We start from the raw sequence: 16,362 nt of genomic DNA, 5'->3' as shown, positions 1-16,362 counted from the left end.
AGGGCCAGCTGTCATCCCTAAAGCAGGTTCCCCAGGGAAGGAGGTAGAATGTGCATCACACTCCATGGGGTCTGAGTTTGCCTCAAGATTGTCAAAGAATTAAGAAGGGTTCAGGCAAGTTTTACAGATGACTGTGCCAGGGTGAATGTGTGTGTGTGTGTGTGTGTGTGTGTATTCATGCATTTTTATCAGTCTGTACCCATATTCTGAAATCTTCCAGGATACGAATCATATTTCAAAAACTGAATTAACAGTTAGCTTCAAGGAATTGTTCTAGTATAAAACACAGCCATTCAGAAGAATGGCACAGTAACCCACCAGAAAAACCCTGTGGTGGCCCTGCCCGGAGTGATGCAGTTCCCTTGGTTGTAGTGAGTTGGCAGTGACCAAGCACTTTGACACTGAATCTGAAGGTGGAAATCTAGCCTCTGGGAATGTGTGAAACTACCAAAGCAATCATGCCCAACACCTGTGCCTAGGAAGCCAGCCTTGGCCACTTGGGCAGAGATGGGGATCTTCCCAGCCTGAGTTACAAGGAGATTGCATGGAAGTTTCAGGCACTGTGCATAACACCACAGAAGGGTAACAGGGAGACGTGGTGTACTTTGGACTCTCAGGTCTTCCCTTGGGTGGACTTAGAAAATCCAACAGTCCTCCTATGTATCCAGATTGACCTCAGGCTCCCAAAAAAATCCCTTAGATCAAGGTTTTTTGTACCTCCTTCATCCTAACCTTGTAAACCTAGAGACCTCTTACTAGTTTCCTAAATCTCCTTAAGACAATTCAAATTAGGGGACCAGCAGCCTCCTTTAGATTTTAAGACATGCCTTCCAAGGCTGGCTGGTTTCTAGATGACCACAGGTGGCAGATGCCAGCCTGGGCAGGTCCATAGGAGCCCATTGGTTGATGTCGCCCAGCCTCAGCCCAGCTTGAGGAATGGAAGCAAATAACACAGAGTGAAAAGCAGAGTCAAAAAAAAAGAGAAGAATGCCATGTTTATCAATTCCATGATACTTCACCCTTCACTTTGTCTCTTATTACACGTGTTCCAGAAGTCAAGCTTGGGGTTGGACTTACGCTCTTGACTCTGGTAGCACGGGGTATATGTTTACAGAAGAGCCCAGACAGGGGGAACTCCATGAAGGCCTGTGGGAAGTACTTCCTTAATTGATAACATTTACTGAGGGCTTACCATGGTCAGACAGTATGCCAGGCACCCTATATCATTATCTTATTGAATCCCTATGAAGTAGGCAGGACTCATCCTCATTTGACAGAGGATGACACTGGGGCTTAGAGAAATGAAGTCACATCTGAAGTTACTCAGATAGGAAGTGACTGATTGGGCTTCCACTGACCTGCTTCCTCCATAGGACCACAAGGCCTTGATGTCAGTATCTCACAAACAGGGAATTATGAATTGAAAAGGTAGCAGAAAGACCTCCCCTCATTTAGAGCCACAGACACCAACAGGAGTCAAGACTTGCAGTGAGGGAGGACAGGAACTGGGCCCATGCAGGGACAGGCAGGGCCACGCTGGAGGCAGGACAGAAGCCAAAGCATCTGAGCTGTCCTTAAAGGCCCTGATCCCACCTTCACAAAGTCGGACCTGGGATACCCTAGATGAGGACTGAGTCAGTGTATACATCCATAAGATCCAAGTCTTAATCCTAGCAGGCATGACTCAGGAAGCCAAGCCTAAAGGTGCATTAAAGTCTGGGGCTCAATGTTCGCGTCTATGTTTCCTGACATCTTCTGGGGTATCCTTTGTGTTTCTTGTGTAGGGCTGAGGGTTACAGTTAAGGGAACTGAGAATGGGATGGGCAAGTTTTCTTTGGCCATCAGGGGCCCATGAGAGAGTTTATTCAACTGTATATTGGCCCTGGGATCTGCATCTGAAAACAGAGAATTATCAGGTTTGCTACTAGTTTAAATATAGCAACATGATTGTGATTTTGCCTTGAGGTTACTTTTCTGTCTCTAGTTATCTTGACCCAGTGTTTAACTACTGGGATGCCGATAGCCTGACATGGGGCCTGATGCCCCTCACTTGCTGAATGGTGGTCTCTCTGGTCCTACCCAGCTCTGCAATCTTTTCCTATGTGTCTCTGCCCATATGTCTTATTCATTCAGCAACCTTAACACCATCATGGTTGTTTCTCACAGATAGGGCACAAGACCTGAGATTTGACCCCAATCCTGCCACTTGTCAGCTGTGCAGCGCAGGGCACTCTCTCCCTCCCTGAGTCTCAGTCATCTCAGCGATAAGACTAACTTTCCAGAACTGCTAGGAGGACTGTGAGATGATGCACGTGCTTGGAATGGAGAATTTCCAGTGCACATTAGCTGATTCAGAATTTACATAGCCATGCCCTTTTGAACACAGCTTTCTGTTTACCAGGAGAAACAGTATTTATATGGGGCAGTCAACTGATGGCACATGGCCATTTCCTTAGTATTCTGCTGTACCGTGGGAAAGTCAGTATTTGTGCCTGAAGGTGATATTCGCAGAGTCAGCTGTCAGAACTTGAAGTGACATTTGAGGTTGTTTCTTCCATTGGACAGGTGAAAACACCAAGACCCAGGCAAGGGAAAAGACTTATCCAGGGTCATGTGGCTGGTCAGGGAGTCCTTCACACACAGTGCGGAGGGCATTTCTCCTGGCTGTGGAGGCCTTTCCGAATGCCATCGTCTCCAGTAAGCACCAGGCCTGGGCCGGGCTGAAAATCAGAGTTACTGAATCACCAGCTCTCCCCTCCTCAGGCTTGGCTTATTGGCACATTTAAGCTGAGGCTGGATTGATTCATGGGTGGCATATACAAATACCAATGTATTCCTGACAAACCTGATTTGTGTATTCAGTAAAGAACCATGTGAAGCTTCATACACATGTGGCAATCTTCTTATAGGTGGCATTTAGAGGTCATAAAACAGAGCTTTATATTTGAAACTACAGTTCATTACATAAAGCTCCAGGAACCAGCATTCTCGAAATACTGTCAGTCCTTAAGAATTGTATCCAGCTCAAGGGAATTCCCTTGGCTGCCACCAACCCTGAGGCACAAAGTGGGGGTCTCCTTTTCTCAAGGGATTCCCCAGAACTTTCTAATTGTTGACCTCAAGGTCATGAAAGACCCTGAGGACCATCTTAGAGGAAGAAACTGAGGCCCAGAGACATGATGGGGCTTGCCAAAGGATGCATGGTGGGTGAGTTGCAGGATTGATACTAAAATCCAGTTCCTGACCTTGAAATTTTTACTGTTTTCATTCAAAGCTGTGGGTGAAAAACAAACAAAACAATACCTTAAATAATTCTTAAAATTCTAAAAAATCTATACTGTGTTTTTCTGCAATAAGCTGGCAAAAACATACATGGCTAGGTTTCAACCATTTCCCAATGATTTGATGGCTCAGATAATCTCCAATAAGGCTTTCTGGCTTCTTTCATCCTAAATGTCCTCTTCAGCCAACAAGCTGCTTTTTGATGGTTGCTGGAATCTCCTGCTGGAAAGCAAGTCTGTGCACAGGCCAGAAGCTATGGTGAGAACAAAGGGAGGAAAAGGGGTGGCCTAGGAGTGAAATGGGAAGATCACTAGAGTATTCTTGGAAACTCTTCTGGCTCTGGGCCAATCAGCCTTGTGCTTTTGGGCAATTCCTTTAACCACTTGAGTCTGGATTTCCTCTTGGATAGACCAGAGAGAATTATCACAATAATGATGCTGATAAAAATAATAAAAGTAATAATATCTGCTGTGACAATCAAATAAGGTAACGAATGTGGAAGTGCTCTCTTACCAATGAGATACTGTATGTGGATATTCTTACCACCTAGGGCCTGTGCTACAGAACACATCAACATCACTTGATCTCCCTGTGCCTCAGGCTTACCACCAGGAACGTGGAGATGAGCTGAACTGACTTGACCTTGGAGGACTCAGGGAGATACTATCTAGAACAGATACCCTCCTCCCTTGCCCTGTTTTATATCAAAACCTCAGAGGGGCACCAGGGTGTCCGGGAGGTAAACAGAAGCATAGATCCTGCATGGGGTCTGGCTGCTCAAGGTGAAAGCTTGGCTCTGTCACTTACTAGCTGTGTTATCCCAGGGCAAATTATTTAATCTCCCTGTGGCTCAATTTTTTCACTTTAAAATGGGGATTAAAACAGAGGCCACCTCAGGAAACTGTGAGGAGGATTAAATGCAATACACACATCAAGCGCCTGGCGTGGGGACTCGCACATCATTTGATTATTTACTAAATGATGGCAGTCATTGCTCTTGCTATCCAGGTGGCTCCAGGCTCAGTCACGACTGAGGGGAGATAAAAGGCATGTCCAGCACCGAAGGCAGAACTTTGACTATGTCAAACTTTGTTGAAGCTCCTCACTCAATCTTTGTTTTTTGATGTGCTGATCAAGCTTCCCTTTGGAAGTGAAGTCATGCTAGACCTTGAGTAAGAAGAACTAGGTTCTAGCCCTGGCTCTGAGGTTTTACTTCAAGCTAGTCCCTTAACCTCTCTAGGCCTTAGTTTCCTCATCTGAAAAATAAAGTAGTGGAATGAAATGAGTCTCATCCATCTCCACCATTCTAAGACCAATTTTCCCTTTGGACAGATGGCTGAAGCAAGCTCTCTAACTTGGTTCTAGCCAGCTGGTCAGCAGAATCCCAAGATTCCTGACTTCCAGCTCATGCTCAGATGATTAGAGACTTCCACTCCCCCTTTCTGCGTTATCTCCTAAAGGAGCACTTAGCCCACCAGTCACTTTTGACGTTAATCCACCAGCTGCCATCAACATCTTGTCACACACTTTATAAGACCTGGCCCCCATCTGCCCCCCTCCCACCAACCACTATTCATTTGTCGTTGTGTCCCAGAACTGAAATCATTCAATTCTTTCCCACCGCTTGCCCCCTACAATGCATCCGGGAACTAATTGCCCAATTCAAGACATCTGTTTAGCTCACTTATAAGCTGCAGCAAAGAAGGGCCAAGTCTCCTTCAATCAATTACTTATATAAATGCAGCCTCGGAAGACAATTTCTGAAGAGGATGTGTGCGCATGCATGCCCACAATAGTGGGAGGTTGGCACAGAAAGCTCAATTCTCATTTCTCTTATCTGTGGCCATAACAATATTACAGATTGAAGAAATGGGACTTGGCTCTTCATCCCAGAACAGGAAATTGAAAATAGTTAAACTTCTGAAGTGAACAGCCTCCTCATTTTATAGATGGGAAAACTGAGGCTCAGGAAGGTGAAGTGACTTGGCCAAAGTGGAATGGCCTAGGGTCTGGAGAACAGAAAGCTAAGACCAAAATCCAGATTGGACTTCCAGTCCAGTTTTCTGCCTACAATTTCCATGAAGCATTTATGCAGAACATGGTACCTCTAACAGAATGAGGCCAGCTCCAGAGAGCACCTTGGTAATTTGTATACTGCTCAGCATGACATCCACCCAGATAGGATCATTCCTGAAACCAGATGGTTGGAAGAGAGCTCTGAGTAGTGTGGTAGCCCCAATAACTGGAAAAGGCTGATGGTCCTGGGAAGCCTTGACCTCAGAATATGTAAGATGGTCCTCTCCACTTACTCTTCTGTCTCTTCTGGTGAGGATCTCCTGAGTGTTGGAGGTGAACATGAGGTTCCTCCCTCATGCCAATCTCAAAACACAGGCTTCCCTAGCACAAACCTTGTGACCTTCAGAAACTCCCAATCCAGTGGGAGAGATGGACTTACTCACACCTGGCTCTCACGGTAAGCAGACCTGGTGAAGCCAGGAGGACATGGAACAAGAGAGACCTTCTGCCTGAAGGATCACAGGCTCAGGGAGGAGGCAATTTGGGGGCTGCATCTTGAAGGATGGAAGGATTTTGACAGATGATAGAGGTTTAGCTAGGAAGTTTGTTAAGAATAGAGGAAGGAATGAGGTTATTCCAGGGAGGTGGGGAACTAGTATTGCTTATTTTTATGCAGTTGTATGAATTTTGAAGCTGACTGCATAGCATTAAATTCTAGGTCAGATAGTATCATGGTTAAAGGTAAAGTGCTTTCAGGTTCCAGAGGACAAACTTAGGGACTTAAAGAATGTTAAGGAAATATTTTCTAGCAAATAAAGCCATGCCACCAAAATGTAGGCTATTGGCTTCTCACTGGTGGGTCTGATTACTCTTCAGAGAGCATTAGTGAAGCACCTGTGCTCCAGCACATGGAACTCTGTCCTCATAGTCAGTCCTGACAGTAATGCCGTCAATTAGGAATCATGACCATTCCCATTTTTCAGATGACAAACAGAATCAAAGAGAGTGGCTTGAGTCACTGAAAGTAATAACACTCATAAGAATCAGAGCTGGGAATGAATTCCACAACTCAATCCCAACTTGAGTTTCTTCCCCACTGTTCAAACAGAGGCTGGGACATGTCTTGCTTGGATGTCATGGAGGAGATTCAAATAGGCAACTAGGAGGTGAATGAAAGACCTGTGGTTCCCAAATCTAATCCTACAGTCCCCAGGCCCCAGAATCTTGTTTTTAAGAAGCTCTCCAGGTGATGGTGAGGCAACTAGACTGAGCCTGGATGTGACTTTACCCACACCGGGATGGTACGGACCCTACACTGATGCAACCCTTAGGGCAGCATGAACCCGCTGGGCTGACAGACGAAGGAATTAAAGTGATGATATGAGTAAAGCAATGCTCATAAGTAACATGTGAGGAAAGTCTCTGCAGCCCAAGTACCGAGGAAATATGAGCCATCACCCACGCGTCTGCTGTGGAGGGTTAGATGGGGGCTCTGCCAAGCAGGCAGCCTGGGTGTGAATCTCAGCTCTGCCACTAGCCCTGGGAAGATCACTGACCTCTCTGTGCCTAGTTTCCTCAGCTGTAAGATGAGGCTGTTTGACCAGACTGCTGTGGGCCCTGACAGCTCACAATCTCCGTGAATTTCTCACAGACCAAATTATTCTAGGCATCTACTCAAATGGGCGGGTTAAAGTCTTGTTAATCTGAGGGCTCTTCTGACATGAAGTTTTGCACCTGAGATTGTTCTTGACAAAACATTTCATTTTAAGAGGATTTCCTCTCATTTTTCTCACTCTTGATCAGTTATTTTCCTGCATATGTTTTGGACACATGTCTTTCTAGACTGGTTAGAAATGCTCTGTATACAATATCTCAGATGTCCCAAAGCTGTCAAAACAAAAATTTCCCAGCTCACTCACGTCTGCTAAATATGCTTTTTTAGATTGAGGAGAAAACAAACAAACAAACAGAAAAACAACCTACCCAAAGTAGTTAAAGACACAGCTTTGACTTCTAAATGAAAATATGCCCAGGCCAGGAACTGTTCTCCCCTTACACATGTCTTTCCTGAAACCAATTAATATGACTTTAGGAATAAGAGGGTTTATGGGAACATCCATACCTTTTACTAAAATAGAGATCCTCAGGGGCAGAAAAGCTCCAGATTGGGAATTGAGAGACTCGAGTATACTCCTAGTTTGCCCCTGGATTGTTCAGCAAATGTTGCAATTTCATCTAGTGTGTATGTTTATTAAGAACACAACCAAGTACAAAATACTGGTGTAAGTACTGGGGATGCAAAGGAAACAAGATGCAGATTACTTGACCTCTAAGAGCTTACAGTCTAGGAATCATGATGATTCAGGGCCACACATAACTAAGATATGAAGAAAAGTGTGACATCAGACATGCAAAGTGCTGTGGAAAGACATTATATAACCTTCCTTAGTGAGAAAAATGGGAACAGTGAGGTCTACAACCTTGCAGGTAGTTCTATTTTGGGGTTAATTTGGTCACCAGCTGTGGGGTGTGAACACTCACTATATGGTTTCCAAAAAGAAGCTCTACTAAATAAAAGTCAGATTATCTCTTTTTTTTAAAGAATGAATAAGGATTTTATTTTATTTTTTTAATGTTTGATTGTTTATTTATTTTAAAATTTACATATGGTAAAATGTCCTCATTTTGGCATACATTTCTAGAAGTCTTGACAAATGCCACAAGCTTAAAAGCCTTATTTCCCAAGTAAACCTTCCTATTAGGTTTGATGGTTCATCAGACCCAGGGGTATTGCACATGTATACAAAACAATCATACAAGTATTTAAGCAGCACTATTCAGATGGACAGTTAGGACCATAGTAGGCCTATGATAAAAGTGAACTAGGCTAGAATCTCTATGAGGGGCAGGAGCAAAGAGCTTGGCAAACTATAGACACCCATTGGATGAGTGGATGTACGATAGATAGATGGCAGACTAGATAGATAGATAGAAGTGACATTTATCATCTTCTCTACCTTGGGTTGGATAAATTAGACTCATCCATGATTGCTTTATTATGTGACCTAGTTTACACTTGGGCCATAAAAAGGATGAAATACAAACTAGGAAAGTAATTTGAGTCATAAGAAACATCTGGGGAGTCCAGGTTTTTGTGGAATTGGTGTCACACCGTGGGATTCTTGGAGAATTTGGGATGTTCAGGAAACAGAATGTTCTCAGATTTCAAGAGGGGGATGATACCACCCTAGTGTTACAAAAAATACCATCAACTTTTTCCATAAGAAAAATTCCAAGGTGAAAGAGACTCAGGGTAGCCTGGGTACTCAGGAAAAGCTCTGAGATAGAAGCAGGGACTGAGCTGGGCCTTGCAAGATAGAGCAGGTAGAATCTAGGGAGACAGGTTACAGAGAAGGAAAAACAAAACAACTGTGGACAAAATGGAATGAGAAAGAAGGAAACATGGGGGAAGGAGGAGGTATGTAAAACAGAAAGGGTATTTACCAGAGTAAGGAAAGGTCTTCTCACAGTCCTTGCTCTATGGGTGGCTTCAACACTGTTGGTGACTCCCACATGTAAAATTCTTGACCCGTTTGGTTTCTGTGGCTATTCCACCTTCTGGTTCTCCTCCTATCTTTCCTATTTCTTCGCCTCTGACTGTTTGTCATGCTCCTCTTCTTCTGTTTACTTCTTAAATGCAACATTCTGGATCCCTTCTGGGTCTTCATCATCCAATCACAGCCTCAACCATAGCCTATGCTAATAATTCTCTATCACACCTCTCTCCTCAAAGCCAAGACATGGATTTACAACTCTCTACTGGCCTTCTTCACTTGCATGTCCTGAAAGCACTTCAAATGTAATTTGTTCAACAAAGATCTCACCATCTTCTCCTCTCCCTCTAGATGTCGTGGTCACCATCTTTCCTTGCCAAATGTTTCTCCTCCTCCCTACTCTGATAATGGGATCTCCATCTACTCAATTACTCAAGCTGGACTCTCCCACATGAGCAACCAAGTTATTCTCACCTTATAGCCAGAATCTCTCCCAGGTCCCCCTCCTGCCCTTCCTTTTCCAACCTATGCTTCACACGTAAGATCATATCTAAACCCTTAGTACACCCAGAAGTAACTGTTTCTCCAGGCTCATCTCTCCCAGACCATCTTTACCCTGTGTCACTGGGCTTGACCTGTTCCTGGACACCCCTTTGCACATTCATTCCCTCTGTCTGGAAAGCCCTTCTCACTGATCTCAGTGGTGCCTGGGGTCCAAGGCCCAGCTCAGCAGTCTCTGTCTCCAGAACATCCGCCTTCCTAAGTCCTCCGCAGAAATGTCTTTCCCTCCCTGTGTTTCAGGGAGCTTTGGCCATGCCTCTGTTACTGCACCTGTCATACAGCAGGCATGTCTGCCTCTTCCTCCTTGTACTATTTGTATTTATCATGGCCGTGTCTAGAGCAGAGCCAGGCATACAGTTGGTGCTCAAAGAATGTTTATATACATCATCCCATTCTCTGGGACACTAAAGGGGAAATGATGCAGGCAGATGGGTAGGGATGCAGAAACAACCCTCAGGAGGAGGTTGCTCAAGATTGGAGCAAGCTTCAGGGAGCCACCTGCCCAGGTGTGAGATCTGAGACCATGTTAACAGGAGAAAGAATACAAGGCCAGGAGACCACACAACCCTGAGTGATCCTTTCCACATTGTCTATCTGTTGGTCTGTCTCTGTCTCTGTTCCCCCATTCATCTCTCTCTTTCCCTTTTGTCAATTCCTTTCCCTGTCTGTCTGTCACAGTCATTTTAAATAGATCTCTTTTGACTTGTTTTCCTTGCTTTTGTGTCAGTTAGTTAATCATTCTTTTATTATCTTTTAATCTGACTTGTTTCCGTTTCTCCTCACTCAGTCTGCCATTAACATAGAGATAAATTGTTGTTATTTATTGAGTGGGTCTATATGTCTTTATTTTAAAGGCAAGGAATGTGATCAAGTGGAACATTTTAAACAAGTATCTCCTTGAAACACCTAAGCCAACTGCTTTTCACTTGATTTCCACAGACTGAGTTCATTGGTTCCCAGCAGGTCACTGGTCCTCAGGGTAACAGATGTTCCCTGCTCTTGGTCTTGTATGAATGCTGGCACTGCTGTCCCCTTTGGGATTCAGCCTTTTTGGTGAATACGTGCAGAGCCTTGTGCTTACCATGTTGTAGATAAAAATACAGAGGCAAGGGCTAGGAATGAACTTGACTTCCCAGCTCAGTGGAGCAGGGCTGGGAAGAGAACACAAAAAGGCCTGGCCTATCAGGGCAGAGGAATTGGTAAGAAAGCTTTCAGTCCTGACAATGGTCCACAAGGGGTGCTCCCTTGTGGAGCTGCTTTTCACTGACACCAGGCTTTTGAGGGCCGAATGGCAGATCACCGCCAGCCACATTAAATATGTAATTTCAGAAATGTGATCAAACTGACTTCCTGCCAGAGCTATGAAGCAAATCCCACGGGGGGCTGGAGGACCTATTTGTTTTCCATTTTTGATTCTGTGGTAGGTTGATTTTTTTTTTTTTTTTTTTTTGAGCGAGAGAGATTTAATTTACCCAGTCTTTTCAATCAAAGAAATTGATACATTAACAAGACTGGTGATGGTGGTAGCAGCAGCAGGGGAAGTAATTAAAAAGTCTAATCTTTCTTTGTTTCCAAAAGCACCAGTCCCTAAATTGGATGGGTCCCAATGGGCTTGAAAGCAGACAAAGTTTTAATTGAACTTTTATTTAAAGTCCAACAATGGCTTTGTTGTGCCCTGATGCTGAGATTTTGGGAGAAATCTTTCTTTTCCAGGATTCAATGTTCTGGATGTTGGAGGACTGGAGCGATAAAGGATTACATTAGTTTACTAGGGCTGTCATAACAAAACACTACAAAATGGGTGGCTTCAAATAGCAGAAATTTATTCTCTCACAGTTTTGGAGGCCAGAAGTCTGAGATCAAGATGTTAACAGGACGATGCTCTGATGGCTCTAGGAGAATCTGTCCCATGTCTTTCCCTAGCTTTTGGTGGTTGCTGGCAATCCTTGGTATTCCTTGGCTTGAAGATGCATCATTCTAATCTCTGCCTCCAGTTTTACATGGTGTTCATCCTGTGTGTCATGTCTGTATCTCTGTTTTCTCTTCTTACAAGGACATCAGTTATATTGGATTAGGGCTCACTCTAATCCAGTATGGACTCAACTTAATTGCATCTACAAAGACCCTATTTTAAAATAGGGCCACATTCATGGAGACTAGGGGTATATTGAACCCATAGCAGGGACCAGAGTCTATGGTAGGGAAGGCAAGACTGCCCATGGTGCCTGGGGGGGCCTACATCCATGTCTAGGAAGAGGTGAATTACCTGGCCTACCTGGGATAGTCTCAATTTGGGGACATCAAGCCTTGGTCCTACAGCTGCCCACATCTTGGATATCAGATTGGTCATTCAGTCCAAACACCAGGTTGTCCAGGGAATGAGAGCCCTCTCCATCGACTGAGGACTTCATCTTCGAATTAACTTTTTGATGTGGTAGAAAGAGCACTAGACTTGAAGTCAGAAAATCTGGGTTCAGTCTTCTCTAATGCTTACCAGCTCTATAACTTGGGAGCACAATTAATAAATGTCTTCAGCCCTCAATTTACATTTCTATAAAAGTGGGATATAAAATAATTTTCACCCACCACAATTTTATGACAAGCTTAAGGGAGAAAGGGGGGCGTGGAAGAGTTTTGCAAAGTATCAAACTTTTTTTTTTTCAATAAATGAAAATCCTCTTTCTCTGCCTCATCTGGGTAGAAACTTTGGTTATTCTGCTTTAAAAGGTGATCTGATTCTTCATACACCCAGAATAGGCAAACATGAATTAAAAGTGGGCAGGATATCATCTGCTTCTGTGGCTCTAGAACTCAAGGTGATTAAAACCCCCAGTGGCCTCAATCTCTTAGCTACCTGCAGTTACCAAATAAAACAGGTTTTTATCTGGGTAGGGAATTGGAGTCCAATCCTTTAGCCAAGCCTATAAATAAGTCTTAAGGCATCAGAGCTGGATGATAAAAGGAAAAAAAATTCTTTCTTTAGATGCCCCTCCCCGGCACAGCTTCTTCAAAGCCTTGGGGGAAGAATGTGCAGCTCTGCTTGTTGATGAGGAAATTAGCAGGCTCCCATCATTCAAGACAAGAGACAAGAAAGAGCTAGAATCTGATACCAAATGCCATTGAAGAAAATATATTTTACACAACATAAAAGGCCCCAACGTAAATTAGAAGAAATATGGGGAGACTTCAAAAAAGTAGGTCAAATTTTTTCCTCAAGCAGATAATTACAGACTGGGGTGAGTAAATCTTATTAGCCTCTCTCCACCTCGTCTCTTCTCATAAAACACCCATGAAAAGAAAGCCATACTCAATTCAGGACTGGACAAGCTTGCCTGAGAGGGAAGGCCCGCCACTGTCTATCATGATGCCTGTGGTGGGGTTGTTGATGCCCACCCTTGCCGCCCTCTCCTACCTCCCCCTCCAGATGTCCCCTCCCACCTCCACCCCAGAATGCAGGTGAAGACAGCCAGCCAGGCACCAAGCTCCACCACTCAGGGCCCGCATCGACTTGCTGAGTCTTGGTTACTTCTCACTGTCTGAAGAACTAACCCTTCAGGCGGCAATTTTCCAGTCAAATTTCTCTGCCCAAGTTTGAGGTCTTAAAATTAATGAGGTTGTTAACATTTCTTAGAATGTCTTTTGCGGCACTTGAAAGGTGTGGATTTATCACCAGTGAGCCTGCTGGCTTCTTTGGTTCCTAGAGAGATACGGGCTGAGCCCCGCAAACATCTTTAAGAGAACAGGAGTCTCAGTCTTCAGTTTGCTCTGCTGGGTGTCTCAGGACCAGTCTTCAACCTCAGTGCCCCAGAGGTGCTCTTTGTGGCAACAGGCTGAGCTCCCTACAGGATTGTTTCTCTGGACAACAAGCTCTGAGAGCATAGGAGCAAGTCTCACTTATGTTTGTTTTTGTATCACCTCTAACATTTGGCACTGAACCAGGCGGTGGTGGTGGGGAACAGGTGGGTCCTTATGAGTCTCAGTTGAATTAAATATAGGAAGAGATGAAAAGGCGCTGAGATTACCACTGCACTCAGTCAAGGAGCCACCAACCAAGAATCATCTATTCTCACCCTGTGAATCGGTAACAATGATGGTGCTGACTTCAGCACCCTCACTGAACATTTTGGCAAGGCCTGATCAATGGTTTGGGTTCCCTCCTCTGCCAAGGGAAATCATGAGGCTTCTAGGCTAAAAGGAGCAATTGAAAGGAATCCTAGGAGTCTTGCATATCTATTCCTTTGCCCAAGGAGCATGCCACCCCACCCTCATTTTATACATGAGATAGGTGAGGACCAGGGAGAGGAAACAGGTGTATCAGAGACAAGTAGTGGGCATGTAGCAGTTTAAATAAGCTCCGGTGGTTTTCTCCTTTCAACCTGAAATCTCTTTCTAGATGTTTCAGAGAGAACAAATGCAATGTCCACTGTGTCATGCAGGAGGCAGACCAGCCTGTTTTGGACACTCTGCATGTTATAGAAGTTGTGTAGATACTGAATGACTTTGAGAGCAAACTCAAAAAATGTTATCCAAAGACTGGTTCTATCAAAAATCTGGTTTTACAAAGCAATAACAGTATAAAGGACCAAATTTCAATTATTTATAAACACCTGCCCTTATCCTAAGATGATACTCAGTGTCTGGCTTAAATAAAATCAAGAAGTAATTCTTATCTGGAATCTCCTGACAACTACTGATTTTCCCCTGCAACTGGGGAGGCTTAGCAGTATAGCAGGAAACATCCCAGCAGAATACAATTCTAAACTGCCCTAGGGTTTTTCATGCATTTATTTTTTTAAGTTTGAAATGAAGGTACAATTAATATGAACCAAGACTCACTGCTCTATGAATGAGGCACACTAGCAGGTGGAAGGTCTGTTAGGTGCACTTTAAAAAGCTCAGGCCCAGGGGCAGAGACTGGGTGGCAGGAATAGGTAAATATGCCCAGAAGGGAATCTACAACTCAGAGTATACCAGGTTCATAAATACTTAGTTGAATCAGGCCTGATGAGTGAGTTCCATCCCTGAAGGCCTCTGCATTCATTTATCATGCACAAGCCTCTATGAGTTTCTTCTATGTGATGGGATAAAGTGGGGAGCAAACACAGATCTGTGCCTGCCCTCATGTAGTTCACCCTAGAGGAGTTCAAGAGAAGAAAAAAATGTCCAAGTTGAAATATATAAGCTCTCCTCCAAACCTGCCCTTTCCTCTGCAGAGGCCCAGCTGCTGTGAGCTATTAGGATGAACATGGAACATAAGGAATGCTACACCATGTAAATATGGCCTCACCCTAGCAGTCTGCATAGGTAGCTCCCTAGGAGAAAAAGTGAAAGGAAGAATTCTATTTTTGTAGTTAGAAAATCCACTTTGTATGATCTTATTATGCTCAATCTCTGCATCTGTAAAAATGGAATGGGAGTTGGCCTCCTTACCTCTGAGGTTGTTGCAGAATCAAATGAACTAATATCTAGGGACACGTCTGGGTACTTTTAAGGAAGTACCTAAACATAAGGAAATCACTTGAAGGGCCCCAGAAGACCCTCACAATAACAATCCTCTCTTCAAAAGATCACTATTAGAAACACTCATGAGGCGGGAGAAACAACTTCAGGACACTGGTCCACAAGAGTCCTCCCAGCACCACATAATATCAAACAGCAAAAATCTCCCAGAGATCTCCATCTCAACACAAAGACCCAGCTTCACTCAACGACCTGCAAGCTACAGTGCAGTATACCCTATGCCAAACAACTAGCAAGACAGGAACACAGCCCCATCCATTAGCAGAGAGGCTGCCTAAAATCATAATAAGGCTACCGACATCCCAAAACACACCACCAGACGTGGACCTGCTCACCAGAAAGACAAGATCCAGCCTCATCCACCAGAACATAGGCACTAGTCCCCTCAACCAGGAAATGTACTCAACCCACTGAATTAACCTTAGCCACTGGGGACAGTCACCAAAAACAACTGGAACTACGAACCAGCAGCCTGCAAAAAGGAGACCCCAAACACAGTAAGCAAAATGAAAAGACAGAAAAACACACAGCAGATGAAGGAGCAAGGTAAAAACCCACCAGACCTAATAAATGAAGAGGAAATAGGCAGTCTACCTGAAAAAGAATTCAGAATACTGATAGTAAAGATGATCCAAAATCTTGGAAATAGAATAGACAAATTGCAAGAAATATTCAACAAGGACCTAGAAGAAATAAAGAGGAAGCAAGCAACGATGAGCAACACAATAAATGAAATTAAAAATACTTGAGACAGGATCAATAGCAGAATAACTGAGGCAGAAGAATGGATAAGTGACCTGGAAGATAAAATAGTGGAAATATCTACTGCAGAGCAGAATAAAGGAAAAAAGAATGAAAAGAACTGAGGACAGTCTCAGAGACCTCTGGGACAACATTAAATGCACTAAATTTCGAATTATAGGGGTCCCAGAAGAAGAAGAGAAAAAGAAAGGGACTGAGAAAATATTTGAAGAGATTATAGTTGAAAACTTCCCTAATATGGGAAAGGAAATAGTTAATCAAGTCCAGGAAGCACAAAGAGTCTCATACAGGATAAATCCAAGGAGAAACATGGCAAGACAGATATTAATCAAACTATCAAAAATTAAATACAAAGAAAACATATTAAAAGCAGCAAGGGAAAAACAACAAATAACACACGAGGGAATCCCCATAAGGTTAACAGATGATCTTTCAGCAGAAACTCTGCAAGCCAGAAGGGAGTGGCTGGACATATTTAAAGTGATGAAGGAGAAAAACCTGCAACCAAGATTACTCTACCCAGCAAGGATCTCATTCAGATTTGATGGAGAAATTAAAACCTTTACAGACAAGCAAAAGCTGAGAGAGTTCAGCACCACCAAATCAGCTTTACAACAAATGCTAAAGGAACTTCTCTAAGCAAGAAACATAAGAGAAGGAAAACACC

This window comes from Kogia breviceps, chromosome 11 (genome assembly GCF_026419965.1).
Source record: "Kogia breviceps isolate mKogBre1 chromosome 11, mKogBre1 haplotype 1, whole genome shotgun sequence".
NCBI classification, from domain to species: Eukaryota; Metazoa; Chordata; class Mammalia; order Artiodactyla; family Physeteridae; genus Kogia; species Kogia breviceps.
This window is presented reverse-complemented; position numbering follows the sequence as displayed.